General features: G+C 41.1%; 1 protein-coding gene across 12 annotated transcripts in view; it reads right to left on the reverse strand.

The window, feature by feature from the left end:
* SGCD (sarcoglycan delta) overlaps nucleotides 1-16105 on the reverse strand; it is a 492080-nt gene that overhangs the window by 235021 nt on the left and 240954 nt on the right. The window contains exon 1 of one of the 12 annotated variants that reach the window (XM_064724709.1): nucleotides 12335-12359. The exons of 10 other annotated variants lie outside the window; for them this stretch is intronic. The gene's annotated coding sequence lies outside the window, so the exon portion shown is untranslated. Of the gene's footprint in view, nucleotides 1-11487; nucleotides 11507-12334; nucleotides 12360-16105 lie in introns of those variants that run through there. One more of the 12 variants, XM_064724710.1, reaches the window with a different exon arrangement.

Raw genomic sequence — 16105 nt, forward strand, 5'->3', positions numbered from 1 at the left:
ACATGATACAGCAGGTTTTAGCTCTGAATTTCAGTAGAGAGTGTCTTTTGTAGATTAATACAGAGCTGGACAGGAAGGAGGGGAAGCAAGGTTAATTTTCAAGCCCGAGATCTCTGCAAGCATCCCTTTTCTGTTGGAGTTACCCTGTTTCCAAGCCAAAGGCAGCAATTCACGGACATTAAGCTCCAGGGTAAATTGCAAAGCACATCCAAGCAAAGGCAACTGAGTGGGCTGGGGAGAAGCAGCACACAGAGCAGCAATTAGGAATCTAAACCTAGACAAACCTAGACAAAATTATTTTAACTTCTGGCCTAAACCAATAATTGCTTTCACCACTGAGAGTTATCTTTAAAATTTTCCTGAAGGATGTTTTAAAACCGTAATCCATAAAACCTGGGAAGTTTTAGGTTGAGCAACCATGTACTTAATTCCAGCAAAGTGAAAGTGAATGAAGTGAAACATCTGACCATATCCAGTGCCACCATTTGATGTATCAGAGCTGTGTCAAAGTTACATATGAGTGACCATATTGCCCTGACTAATCTAAAAACCTACTGGGGTCTGTTTCACACACTGAGAAATACAAAAACAAACTTAGGGAAAAGATGCCATGAGGGAACCGTTTTTGTTTTCCATTCACTGCACATGCATTTTTACGAAGACAACACATGGTAAATGGATAAGAACAATTTTCCATCATTAAGGAAGCCTTAAACAACCCCTGACTGCTAATACCATCATCTCTTAGGCTCCTACTAAATTGCAGTTATTTGCTCAAAACAAAACGATGAGGCCTGTGATATAATAGAGCAATTTAAGCAATGAAGAATACAACACCTGTAATTCAATTTCATGGCAACTGCTTTCACAACATGTTTCTATAACACAGTTAGGATATAGGAAACTTCTCTCAGAGCAGCAATTCGTTTTTAAGTAAGCCAGGCTCTCAAGAGAGAAGTGGGCTTTAAGCAGACAAATTCTATAAACAATAAGCAATTTTTATCTCCATGCCAATACTTTCAGGTCTATTTCCAGGTAGTTGCCACTCTTCTATTTTGGTTTCTATTTCATATTGAGAGGCTGTTGTCAGAAAAGGTAACAATAAAAGTCACCCATGATCTCTAACCTTGAGAAAGTTTTCAGGCAGAGGAACATACAAAAGATTCCCTTCCCATCCATCTTTGCTGTAACAGTCACCATATACCAAAAAGGGCTGTAAATCCCAGGCCTGTGACCTTCCCAAGGAGCCAAGGAGGGAGCAGGGGGAACATGGGGATATCAATAATGACTAGTCAGTGCAGGAAGTACAGCAAGAACATTGTCCCAAAAGGAGACATCTCATATTAACTCAAAACCCCACAGCTGAACTGCATCCAACAGCAAATCTTTCTCATCCTTCACAGCAAATGATGAGGCCACTTGCCATCCTGGCAGAAAATTCTTCAGAGTGCAAGTTCATGCAGACATCAACATAAAGACTTTCAAGGAGTAACACTGATGTTTTCCTTCAATCAGTATTGAATCATGCCCCCCTATTCACTTTATAGACTGAAATTAGAAAGAAATTATACACCAAATTAGGGAATTCCTTCTGGGTTTGATGGCTGGAACAAATACTAGAGCAATTGTTTCAGGAAGTCTGTGCAATGGCATAGAATAGCCCTGAAGATGAAAACCTTTCCATCTTTTCTCCCATCTTTCTGTTCATTATAAACCTCCTCCCCCTGCACAGGGACAAGGATTTGGGCAGGGATCTGGATGGAGGTGCTGTGCCAGGTGAAATGCCTGCAGCACTCAAAGCTGTCAGTGCAGAACACAATGGGATTCCCCACCAAAAAAAAGGCAAGACCCTTGTCATGGAGTAGATCTGGTGGAAAAGATCAAGGGCACCCACCTGTAACCTTCAGGAAATGGATGTACAACAAGGACATGCTGCGTCTCAGTGACTGCAGGTTAGAAAAACACTCCTCTACTCAGGATAAGAAGAAATATTCCTACTGATGAAATGTGTATCTGGTCATAAATTACTCCTTGTCAATCAGTTCTGCTTGAACCCCAGATCAGCAGGACAAGAAATTCACCTCAAGTCCCATCCTATGCTACCCTCTCTACCCTCAAAGCAGAAACCAGTATAATCAAAATGGTTTAGTAGCTCCGGCTGCATTTCCTGTCTGTTCCTACTTTTATATTTTTTCATTTTAAACAGAAAAGCTGCTGCTTTGAGCATGAACCATTCAATTCTGCAATTCTTCATCAACAACCATTCTACCTACACTGATATTCCTACCATGAAAGGAAAACAGATAAAACCACCTGAACTCAGAGTATTAGTATTAGGAACCCCATATAACAATGGCTCTTTGGTTCTCCCTGCTTAATTTCTACATTGCATGACATCAAAATAGGTGGTATGCAGAAAATACAAAAAAAAACCAATCTCTCCATCCACCTCAAGAAAACATTGAATGAAATGTTGTTGTACTGACCTCTATAATTAGGGAGCAAAAAATTAAGCACTTCTGTATTTAGATTAGCTACCCACAAGGGAATAACAATTTCTGGAAGTGTACATATAGAAACTAAGAGTCAGCTGAACTAATTTCATCCCCTCTAACCCTTGATTTGGTTGCTTCTACAGGCTACATCTGGTTGCATATCAAAGGTTCAGCAGGGCTGTTCTTTAAACTCAACAGGAGACTCGTGGCTCTTTTTGTCTGAAGATATTCAATCTGTGCTCATCAGTGACTTCTTCCCATACACCATTAATTAGCTCTGCATGCTGCCTGCCATTAGAAACATGAAGAAAACTCCAAATGAACATGTGCACTGCTCCTAACAAAATGAGACTGACACAAGTGGCACCTGCCTGCACTGCAGATGCAAAACTGGGTGTTTTGGGGAGGAAAATGTGACTTCACAGAGGTGAGACGGCAAGTTACGATGGCACACCTGATGTTTAAATAATTTTGGTAATAAAATACACATGTTTTTAAAAGTGTCAGAGTGTAAAAAAGGAGTGTGATGTTCATTGGGAACTCAGGAGGAAACTGGAGTCCACCCTCTGTTCTACTTGAGATGGGGCTCATCACAACATTTACCGACCTACAGGGGTCACAGAACCATAAAATGTCCTGGGTTGGAAGGTCCTTAAAGATATTTAGCTCTGATCCCCCTGCCATGCACAGGGACACCTTCCTCCAGACCAGGTTTCACAGAGCTCCATCCAAAATGATTACTGAGACTCTTTACGGAGTTGGTGGAGAAAAAAACACCCTGTCCAGTGTACATTTCATTATATCCTAAGACAGAAGTCAAAGATAAAGGAATTCCACTGTATGGAGGTGCCTTTATGTGCAACATTTACAGTGGGAATATTAAAATTAAGAAAAAAAATAAAAAAAGAAAGACCAGGCAGTTTTTTCTAGCTAAAGCTAAGCTAAGCCTGATTTTACTGCAAATGCAGGTGGAAGGCAGGGATGCCACATCTTCCCTCATGATTCACAATAACCATGGTCACCTTGGATTGAAATATGGAAGAAGGACAGCCTTCAACAGTGTATGGCACAATAAAGATTTAATTTCAAGTAGAGCTTCCCATTACTGATGCAGTAACAAGAACAAAAAAAATATTCTATAAATCCTGATGTTTTTAGCAACCAACCCTCTCACATAAGCACAGTGATTTAAGGAAAGTCACCATGCAGCCCCATCATTTCTGAGCACTATGACAAAAGAATATCAAAAACCCAAAACAGAACAAGGCATTTCTGATCTTGGTGAAAATAAAAGAGCAAAGCCACAGCTTCAGCAGCTGCTACAGCATTACACAAAATATAGCATTTACTGAATATTCCACCATTTCAGGACTCTCCATCATTCAGCTGGTCGTGATGTTAGTTCATTGTCAGGCCTGATCCTGATTAAAAATCTCTGTCCCAATCCAATTCCCCTCGCCACACCCCTATGGCATATTTATCTTTTATAGGGGACCTTGATGTCAGCAGTTAACAGAGTTTATCCTTCTTCCAGCAGCATGAAGGACCTGACCTGACTAAGGCAGGAGAATGGAGTTACCTTCTGTTTCCCCACCAGCTTCTTTAGCTCAAAGAGGGTTTTTACTAGGTGAAAAAGAAAAAAAAAAAATCAGGCATTCCAAATTCTCAATGTTTTAAAAGTACCTCTCAGGATTTGGGCCTTCTGATGTCACATTTCTTCTCTTTGCCCAGAGAAGTTGTGGCTGCTCCACCCCTGGAGGTGTTCAAGGCCAGGATGGAGCTCTGGGAGACCTGGTCTGGTGGAAGGTTTGTGCTCATGGCAGGGGGCTGGAACTGGAGCTGGATGACCTTTAAGATCCCTTTCCAACCCAAACCATTCCATGCTTTTATGATTCTCTTTGAGGAGAGGTATGAGACAAAAACTTCCTCCAAAGCCTAGCAAAGCTCTGCCAGCACTGCCAGAAGGAGGTGGGCAGAGAGCAGGAACTCTCACAATTAATTCAGTAGAAGCTGAAAAATATTTACAATTGCTGCCTTTGCTGAAGAAAGCACAAGCAGAATTTTTCTCCACTGAAAACATGAAGGAATGGGTCAGGCTCCTGCTACACACACATGGATTCCAAATTATGAGTTTATACAGTTACTTTTTGCTCACTTAAAGCAACCCAAATACACAAAGCACCAAAGAGATTACTTGTCTCACAAACTCTGATCTTAATGTTGCACCTGTCCTTGACTTTGATTAAAAGGGGGGGCTGAGGAGGAAGCATCTATGTTTTTTGGGCTGAGGGTAAGATAAAGGTGGAAGAATGGTAATAGAAAGGCAGAGATTGCTGTAGCACACATTTCACAGCATCCACCTCAGCCAGCCTTTCTTTATAAAGTCAACACTTCTCCAGCTACAACACATAAAATAGACAAAACAGAGTTGGAAAGGTTGAGCACATGAATTTTACAGATGGAGAAGCAAAGGTCAGGGAAGTTAAAACACGTGCCAGGGCTATCCAGTAAGCACATGCTGCAGGACCTGAGCAGAATACAGCTCACAGGGGTATTTTACTTCAAAGTATTGCCCAATTCTCTTTTCTTATGTATTACAAAAAATACTGAAAATTAACTCTTAGAATTCCCATATTGAAAGAAATCGCCTTCAATGTCTACTTTTGAATTTCAATTCAGGCAATTTTCTCTCCCCACTTCCTCACACAAAGAACTTTATGCCTATTGATTGTTTGATAACTTTTGCAAACACTTTATTATTATAAACCAACCATGGACAGAAAATGTTCAGGCAGGGTCTGCATTATCTATTCAAATTCATCAGCTCTATCAGCCTCCTCAACCTCCTATGTTTGATAAGGTCTCATCTCCCACAAACTGATTAAATCTAGTCAGCCTCTTTAAATTATTATTCCTCATTAGTCCAGTGGTGCTAAATGTTTCTAAATGTGACAGTAATCTGATTTTAAACAAATCAGCTGCAGAACCTATAAAACCATCCTTAGCAAGCTGGTCATTGATAGATTCCCCAGCACCAGGGAGTGGATGTGAGTCCTGCCCAGCACTGATGGAAGGCTGGAGAAACCCAGAGTGTACACAACAGTATTTCAACAAATTCTGCTCTGCATGCACAAAAAGCCCAAAATAAAAGGCCTAAAAGCCAAATGTTAAAAGGAAAGCCGCACACCAGAAATACAAAAATTTGTGTGAAGCTCCTGAACCTGCCATTCAGGGGCTGCTGACCCAAAGACAGTGGATGTGTGTCTCAGCTTCAGCTGCTCTACTTCCATATATGCACTTCTAAAAATCTTTTTTCTAAACTCAACTTTTTTCTTTAAATAGTAAGCAAGAGCCTAGCTGTCTTTTTAACACACAAAAAAATATCCCTCCATAATCACCTGCCTGGCAGTGGGAGGAAGAGAACACACCACTGCCTGAAATGGAGTTTATGGATGAAAGTCCATCAAGTCTGATGTTATCTAAGGACCTTGGACCCCAAATTCATTTTTAGAAACGAGATCATTCTTAGGCAGGTGAGTTTGCATCCACTTGCACAAATGAAGAGCCCCTGCCACTCTCTTCCCTACAGGCAGCATAGTTTCTCTTATGAAAGGTTCTGATCATTTCAGCAAATTAATGAGAACCAGATGCGTTTTTTTCTTTTTGAACCATTGCTCTCCAACGTGTACTGGGCCACTCACGGCTCTAAGCAGTACCACAACAAACATTGGAAATACAGAGAAATATTTCAGCGCTGTGTCAAGCTGGGATGATAAATGTAAGAGAAATCTCTTGAAAAGGAAAAGTCTTGCACTGGCCAAATTAAGGATGACTTTGCAGCAAAGAAAACTCCTGATACAAAGTGTTCTTTTGCAAACACCATTTTTCTGGGTTGACCTCTTGTAACAGATATATAAACAAGCATATGCGCAAAGAGAATTTTTTCTCCAGGGGTTTGTGCTCTTCAGCAATTGGGGAATCTTCGGGAAAAAAAAATTATTAGCAGGTCACAGAAGATTGCTCTTTGTGTTGCTCAGCTGAGCTTTCTGTCTTCCAAAAGTAAACAGCCTTTTCAGCCACAGCAGTAACACGATGCAGGCAATCACCAGTCATGTTGAATTGCCATCAAACCACTGACGTTTAGTAAATTAAAGTCCCCAAGCCATCAGCTGTGCTCAGGGCCCATTTCAACTTGAGGATGTTCCATTACATTTTTTTTTCAAAGGAACTTCTTTTTTTTGAACCTGGGAAATTGCAAGTGATTGCATTCAGCAAGGAAATAATAGAAAATTCATACATGCTGGAGAATAGGAATGAGGAGCCTAGAAAACATCGAGCGAAGACAAGGATCTGGTGATGATAACAGGAGAAAAAAAAACTTAATATAGATGTACAAGGGCAAAGTGCTGCACTTGGAACCACTGGAATCCAGAAGAGCAGGAGACTAACTTTGTGAAAACAGTTTAAATTGCTGACTGTGTATCAGCCTGGTGGCTACAGCAGCAATAGAATTTTTTTTTGCCTTGAAATACCCATTTCCATTGTAAAAGCCTGACTGCCCATATAAGCCCTTTATACCTACAGGCTCCCCAGCCTGTCATGCTCAAGACGTTGGAGCCCTCAAGGCTTAAGGATGCAGAAGCATCCCTGCCCATGGATCTGAAAATCACCTGAATTACTTGCTCACCCCATTTTGGTGGGCTGGTCATACATGGGGACTTTCCAGGTGTGCAGCAGCAATCAAACCTCAGCTAAAGGCTCATAGCCACACTCTCCACAGCTGCACACTGAAACTCTAATTGCTATTGAAATTAATATAATTAAGTATGCAAATATATATAAAAAATTAAGTAATTAATCCAAACTCTAATTCAATTCTAATGAGCATCTTTATAATATATTTACTCACAAAACTGAGTCTTCAAGTCCTTTTTGGCACACCCAACAGACATCAACAGAAGTGACATAAATTCTCAGTGGGCTGGTGAATCCATGAGCCACAGACTACACTGTGAGGTTGCAAATTTTGGTGAAACCAAGCAGGAGAAATCAACTGCACTCTCAGCAACATCTCCTGCTGCCACAGGCACTTATGGTGGTGTCACACAACTGGGGAGTGTAAAGCCCTAGGCTTGGATTTCTTGTTAGAGATGCGCTGCTTTGTCTATTAGTCCGCAATTTGTTTATTCTCCTTCTTCCAAACAAACTCAAAAGGGGCTGTCAGGACAGACAAGTCAGTTTTAACAGGTTGCCTAAATACCCTCGATCCTGGGGCAGGCCCAGCGGTTATTGGAGGCTGGCAGCTGGCACCTGCGGCCACTTTGGGACACTGATGGAGGAGGCCAGCTGGCTGGGCTGGCACGGGGTGCCAGCTCTGATGGATGGGTGATGCCAGTGTCACAGGCTCGTGGGCTGTCATTAACAGTCTGCGCTGCCTCCGAGCACAGCAAAGCGCCCCGAGAGCAGGGTCTGTCTGCGTGCTCTCCCACCTCCCAAAGCCCCACCAAACATCTTCTTTTCACACATCAACACGTGTATTTCTGCAGATAAGGGGTGCAGGGCATTGCAGCAGACAGCTGCTGAAAAGTCCCTCCCTTTCGCGCGGAAAATTCAGCGTTTTTTATGGATAAACGAGTCGTGAAACGTTTTGTTCAGGCTATTTAATTCATCAACTGGCTGGACAGCAAATATGCTCGGATGTTAATTTAACAGAATTATTCCCCTCTCAATAAGGTAAATGTTAGATGAAGATCATTAGGCAGGCTGGCAGCCCTGTCATCCTCCTCCTGCCAAACCCACAACGCGAAGGAGCTGCTAAAGAGGCTCTGGCAATGTGAAGCTTTATAATCTTCCCTGAGTGGACCCTCCTGCTGCCATGTTTCCTATATTTTTTGGAGCTGGTTTAGCTTTGTTCCTTTATCCTACAGTTTTCATTTGTCTTTCAGAATACCAAGGCTATGATTTCAAAAGTCAAACATCCACATGAAAATCCATCAATACATTCATAGGAAAAACAAAGCCTTCTGCCTAAATGCTGCTCTGTGTGTCACATCACAGCCAGGAACCCTATTCCTGATGTGCTATCGAGTTTATTTGACCATCAAATAAAATAACTTTCACAAATTGGGTTAGTGTTTTTCCCCACGGGAAGTGCCATTACTTATAAGTAGATCTTGACCTTACAAATGAACTCCATTCTGCCTTAGATAGTTTAAAAATTGGGCCATAGTTTCTGGCAGTTGTGTGGTTAAGGGCTGCATTCTCTTTTTGGGGGAAAAAAAAATTATTATTGGTTCAGATCTTTAAGCTGAAAAATCATCATGATAAAAATATTTCATTTGTTTCCCCACTCCCAACTCACTACAATGCCTTAAGGAAAACAAAAGTCTAAACAGAGAAGAACAAATACTGCAAATTGCAACAAGGAACAGTAAGGGAATTCTTGCATGATGACCTGCTAAAATGATTTGGTCTGCTCCTGGCTACAGAAAAATACAAAGTCCTAATAAGAGAACCATCTGAAGTTTGATATTTCCCCCCCAGAAGCTATAAAAAAATCAGAATTGTTAATGATTCTATGATAACATAACTGCACTATTTTTTCTTGTTCTAGTAACAGATGGTAGGTATTGAAAAGCACCCCAGACTTCCAGGCTGGAAACACTGTAATTCAACTGAATTGGACCTCATTTCTCATGTCTCACTCCCTTATTTCTAGATGTTTTCCTTTGTCTTAACTTTTTAAAGTTTGATAAATTCTTAAACGGGGATTTTATTTTCCTGGGCATTCATGCAGCACCAGCCCAGCACAGACCCAGTTTAGTGTGTGGGAAGGGGCTGAAAGGATACAGGATAAGCCCCATTTATTGCCTTTTCCTGACATTTTTACCCATTCCAATCTCTGTGGGTTCTCAAGTTGCACTCATCACTGTCAGCTTCATTTCTAAATGCACATAAAGCAATAGGAGGAACATCTGGGCTGTTACTCATCAGTGTTCTTCCCAACATTAGGAATTCTTCTATCTAATGTGGCAGAGCCAAAGCCAATACAGCTCCCCTGTGTTTACTTATCTTCATGAAGGAGCTACTGAAGCATCTCAAACTCTGCCTGAACAGGTCCTGAACAGGCTGACATGTCTCCCCTTGTTTCCCTTCCATTTTTCTTCAGCTGCATTACGTGGTTATTGTCTCACGTCTGAGCCCACAACTGTTCCAAGCCTGCCTCTTCCTTGTGGATAGTGCTTTTGTAAAAGAGATAATAAAACCTATTCAGCAGCTCTTAAAAGTCTCCTCACATAAGAAGGCATGTGGGGAAAACAGCCTTTCAAAGCTTTGAGGCTCTGTACCAAAACATCTGCTCAGGTTTCAAGGAGTTTGCAGCCCAGTTCCCAGAGCTCAGAGCTGGAGGCTGAAGAACCCTTCAGAGCTCTGGCACAGCTTTCTTCAAAAATCCCCCCACGATGGACAATAGAGGCTTGAGCTTAAATTCAAACTGCAATATCTTTCCTCTCTCCATGTTTTCAGGGCTCTTTATCTAACTCTTCCAGCAGTTTTTCCTACAAAATCTATTATGATGTCTCAGCAAGAAAGTTTTGAAATTTTTGGGTATCTTCAGTTGGAAAGAGAAGGGCCAACTTGCATGTTAGACAAAAAAACCATACAACAGCATTTAAATGGACCTATTAACCAAAACAGTCATCCTGATACTTTTATCAGTTGTAGAGATGAAAAGTTCACAAGACACACAAGAACATACAATACAGACAAAAGCACTTTATGAACAGCTGGAACAGATGAGTTCAGAAGTTCAGTGAACTTAAATCAACTGACCTAAATTACTGAACTAAAAAATCTACTGTTGGACCTGGGAAAAACAGAACAGGATACAAACACCATCCTCTTCCAAAATAATCCCAAAAGTTGTGGCCCCAGGGCTTCCTAAGCCAGCAGAGGTTGTCTCTCCTCCCATGAGAACCACCAGTGTATTTCTCACAGGCACATCTTTCACCTGCAGAAACTTTCAGCTAACATATCATTCTCCACAGAGATTTCCAGAAGCAGGTTCTGTGTCAGGAATAATCTTGATCTGTATTTTTTAACTAATTCACATTTTTTATATGATGCTTTCTGATTCCTCAATTATGAAAGAGAATGAACAGTACCCCTATTAGCTTTTTCCATATTGTGATTAGCAAACCTTCACCATCATCCCCCCACTGTCACCTCTTTCCCAGCTCTTTTTCCGTGTATGAAATTGTTCAGTCATTCCATCCTTTTCTTTAAATTTAAAGCTATTTGTTCAGTCATTTCATCATTTTCTTTAAATTTAAAGCTATCACCACCTGCCTGGCAAAGAACGGTTTGAAATTTGACTTCTCATTGACCAGAAGAAAGAAATATGCAGCTACAGCATACCTAAAAAGAGATAAAATCTTGAGCAGAGGTGGTAAAGGGAGAGCCCAGATTCTTTTGGATCACACCAAAATACCAAAAATCCTTTTCATGAGGAACATCTCTGTCTACAATGACAGCTCACACCACCATAGCCAGCATTACTTTCCACAATTTCCCCCAAAATTCCTTGTGCTACATGAGAAATACTTCCCCAATTCTCTCCTCTTTGACTTTTTCCTTAAGGAACTCTAGCATGAAAACCCCAATGCTCCTCATACTGCTGAGCTTGGAAGTTTTCAACAGCCACAGCTTCAATGAAACAAAAAAACTGATGACATTCTTTACAAAGACCACAACACAGAAGTTTAAAAGATTCTCAGTTCAGCTGTCCTTTAAAGTTTCCTCTGCCTTTTTCCCTTTAGAGCATTAGCAATCGCTGAGAAGAATTTCTCATGTGGGTAATTTGATTTTTATCCCTGGAGTGGGTGGAAAGGACTAAGAGGATGATTGCTGACCTGACCAAAGGAAAGCTGGGGAGAGTTGAACTTCTGCTCCTGGGTACACCACACAAGGAAAAACTCAAGGGGAAAATGCTCACCTGTTCAAGTCTGCTCAGTAATCACTCAGAACCATCCCCCTTTTTGCAGTCAGGGGATGCTTTGCTTTTCTATTTCCATCCATCATACACCAAAAAAAAAAAAAAAAAAAAAGCTTTAATTAATAAACCTCTGTTTAGGTTTAATACAAACCAAAACCAGTATTTCTCTTTCAATGCGGAATTACATTTTGAAAAGACAACACAAAACATCAGAAAGACATTCACCTGCTTGTCAAAGGGTTTGGAATCTTGCACCATCAGCAGCAAGGGAGTTTGCACTGGATATCAGGGATTTTGAGGACCACAACACACCACTCATTTAATTTTATCAGTCACACAAGGCAGCCTCCCACAGTCCCCCTGTATTAAAGCTCATACCTTCAGTCCAACCAAAAGTCTCCCAGAAAGTCATTCTTTCATGATCTGAGTACATCAAAAACAAGAAAATGTAAAATCAACACACAGTTCTCTATTCAGGCTTTCTTTTTCCAGAAATGTCCAACTTTTAATTTTCCCGTCTTTAATTTGGAGCTGTTGGTTACTCACATGCCTTCCTCCACCAAATTAAAGGCTTGCTATCTCTCCCAGTGATATGCAAAATGGAGCAAAGCCCAGTTCTGCAATTCAGTCTGACAAAGAGAGATAACTTTTCCCTGTCCAGCTGGAGCAGCTTCCAAGAGTAGTGGAAAATCACACTTCTAATTCAGCTACACCAATTTATACCAGTAAGAAATAGGAGCCACATAGTCTCAGCAGTAGTTTTCAATAAGAGACTAAGGGATAATGATTTCCAAGAATATTTATTAATAAAATGCAAATTATAACAAAGCTGATGTCTAGCACTTACCTCACATTCCTTTTTCTCACCTATCCAGGCTATGTTCACAGTAATGAAACAAATGTTCATTCTCATATTTATGCTCTGCTCAAAATTTCTGTGCTTCCCTACACCTCTACTCAGCTGTATCTGAATAATGGCAAGCAGATGAAGACAACATGATAAAAATAAATCAGAACAGTGCAGAAATGTTCCTTTGGGTTTGGTTTTTTTAAGTCTGCAAAATGAGTCCCTTCCCTTTGCTTCATCTCCAGTCACCACAGCTAATAAACTGTGCTCTCTCATAAGCAAAGTGATTTCTCTCAGTAGAGAAAGCAGACTATTTCTGCTTTAAAGAGCAAACATTTACACAATCCTCATGGCTCCTAGGATTCCTCACATCACAAGTTTCCTATTTAGAAACCTCCTCCCACATACACACCCCAACAAGCTGTGTCAGTGGAAGGGCTTAAAATACAGATTGCCTCATTCTTTACACAGTCCTGCCCTAACCCTTGCACTCTTCTTAGAGACAAAAGAAATCAGGATTGCTATTTAAATCACACAGCATGTAACACTGGAGAAAAACTGGAAATTTTAGCTGTTAAGAGGTGATATGGATTTCCCATAAGGTGTGAGGTTTAACTGTGGATGCATCCCACAAGGAAAGGGGAGAGCACAAATAAATCTCTGTGTGGGCACTTTAGAGAAAATTACAACTGTAACACAACCTGGAAATCAAACAGCAGTCTGAGGAAAGCCAGCCTCACATCAGGACACCAGAAATATCAGGACAATTTAACACAGGCTCTCCCGAAATCCCTTCTGGTCAGTGAGATCTATTTACACTGCTGTAACCATCAGCAAGCAGCAGAAGCAGTATTTGCTGCAGCAATTAAAACATCACTAATTACAAAGCAGCTCCTAGTAATTGTAGGCTTTTTTTGGGCTGTACAGCAGCATCTCAAGGCAGATGCCTGAGCAATCCTTTTCTCTCTGCCTGTGAGATGAGAACATTAAACATGAGACTGCTGCAAACATCAGTGTATTAGAAGTGCAACAGGAATGAACAATTGCAAAGAGCCTTTGCTGAGCCATGTGGAGCAGTTTCCAATGCTCTAACTGCGTCAGAGGAGCTGACCTGCCTGCATTCCAGCAGGAGCTTAGAGCTGACTTCAAGTCACACACAGGAGTTAAGAGAATGAAGAGCCGTGCTGGAGTTGTTTTACAAAAGCAGCCAACAGCGAGGTCTGCTTTTGTTAATATAATCATTATATGAGAAAGATGTCAAATGCTAGCTTTTATGCCAGCTGAAACTTCGTCTTGGGAAAAAGGCTCTTTGAAAGTTGCAATCACTCCAGCTGCCTTCAAACTAAGCATTTTAGACCAAAAGAATAATTTTAGTTTCTCTTTATTTTCCTCTTCACACAAAGCTCAATTATTTCCTGGCTATAATATGATGGTTGCTTGAGGATGTCCATCCCACCCAGCACCCACAGTTCTCACATACCCAACCAGTACTTCAACTTCCATCCAAACCTATTCTTGAAATACCTTCCCAGAATCCCAGTACAAATTTCCCCATCCAATATCCAGTTCCCACCAGCTTCTGAAATCCCCTCACTCTACAGATTCAATCCCTCCTCCTGCTCCCAGTAAGGTTCCTGCCTCACAAATTACTCCCCTGGACCAAACTTACATAGAAAGCCTTTAAGTCCAAATGCACCTAAAGCATTTTGATAATAGAAAAGCATCTAGGTGTGGATGCTTTTATACCTTAGGTATATTATTTTATACCTAAGTGAAATGCACAGGGAGATACAGCCAGAGGACCCCAAGCATAACTTATCTTTAAGCCAGTGTGACAATCAGAAGAATTGCACAATCAGAATCCCCCGTGGCTCCTCCATTAATATGAGACTTTGCCTACAGCAGCCATGGGAAATTGCATCAAGGTTTGTATGGTATTTCCTATCAGCTGTGGGAGTGATACTGAAGGTCACAGCAAAAGCACTGCATCCGCCTCAAGTTTTACTCAGAGCAGCAGAGGAAAAAGCAGCCAAGAAGTCTGCCCAGAAAAGTTTAAAGAAATCTGCAAGGGATGGAAGAGAATTCCAGAGGAGACTATAAGCAAGGTGAGGTGTATATGGCAATAAACCCACAGCTCAAAAACCACTCACAGGCAGAAGCACTCAGCTTCTCCCTGTTAAATCACACTGCCCTCCTACAGATGAGAGCTCTGTGCCAGCCAGAGAACAGGCTGGGATGAGTGGGGAGAGCTTAACTGCAAACTGAGAAAGAGGAGGATGCTCAAGATAGCAAGCAGCAGCTCTGCAGAGCAAACAGGGAAGAGAAACTGTGCTCAAAAAGCAGATTTAGAGAACTGGGTGGTGAATGTCTAGAGTCACTGGGGCTTGGGACTGCAAACAGATTTCCTAATGACAGAAGCAATGAGACACTTTTTCCTTACCCACACAACCCTTGCTTCTGGGGTGATGGGTCCTCTTCCCCAGAGCCTCTGACTTCCACAACCCTGAAAACTGGAATTTTCTCTGAGATTCATTTCTCATTCATAAATCAGAGTAATGATGCCATGTCTAGCTCCTGCAAGCAATACTTCAACTATTGTGAAAATTATGCAAATATCGCTCCTATTACCACAAAGGATACCAAGACAATCACAACAAGAAGCAGTTCTGATCTCAGAATCTTCAGCAGATTTTCACTAAGAATGAAACACCTCTTTCTTCTTCTTCTCAAACTAAGAAAGTCACATAACTTCATATCTGTGCCAAGAGAACAATTCTCACAGATTAGGAACAAAAATGTAAATAACTAACAAAATTCACTGGTACCTGCCCAGACAGAACCAGACCTGCCACTGCTCACCCTGTCCTGAGAGGTGGGACCTACAAGGACTGCTCATGGATACCACAGGCCTAAGGAAAATGAACATGCAAGGCCCATTGAATCTCTTGACTGCTTTAAAACAGTTCCTCCAGTTTAACCCAGAAGGGTCCTCACACCCCATTTAAAACAACTCAAGCGTGTCTTTACAGTAGATAATTCTTCTCTTTTAAAGAGGGAAGTAAATTAAACTCTGAACCCCAATCACATTAATAGCCCCTCCTGACACTATAAATCACTGATGCAGAGTTTTGTTCATGCCCATAAATTACTGACTCCATGCCCTCCTGCAGAAGATTCCTTCTCCTTAAAAGCATATTAATATGTTTGCACCCAGTCTCCTTTTAAATACACTGGCTCACACTGTCAGCTTTCCTAGTGCTCTAGGCACCAATTTCAAATTTCATAATCAATGATATCATTTTCCTTCATGGCAGTAATTTGATTACTTCTCTTGGGTGTGACAGGCATTTGTGGCCATTTCTTTCTGTCTTCATCTCAAATTCCTAATCTTCCTTCCTTCCCTCCTCCCCATAAAACCTGTGCAAAATTGATAAAATAACATCAATAAATCAAGGCTCTTGCATTTTCCCTGAAGTGACTGTATTCCAGATTTCTTCTCTGAAACACAAACAAGGACATAGTTCATCTAGTTCAACAGCACGACCAAAAGGGGTATAAAATGATGATGATGTTTTGTGGCAGTTATTGCCAGTTTAGTTAATATGACTGACTGCTTTTCCTGTGCAAGCTGTCTCTTCTAGATTACCCTATCTTTGAAATAATCACCACTACCACCTAACATTTAGTAATAATTTCTCCACAGCAATCAGTATGACAGAGCCTGCATCAGCTGAAACAAAATTGCAACATTCAAGGAAAAAAAATAATTAA

Source organism: Zonotrichia leucophrys, chromosome 13 (assembly GCF_028769735.1).
Source record: "Zonotrichia leucophrys gambelii isolate GWCS_2022_RI chromosome 13, RI_Zleu_2.0, whole genome shotgun sequence".
Taxonomy (NCBI): domain Eukaryota; kingdom Metazoa; phylum Chordata; class Aves; order Passeriformes; family Passerellidae; genus Zonotrichia; species Zonotrichia leucophrys.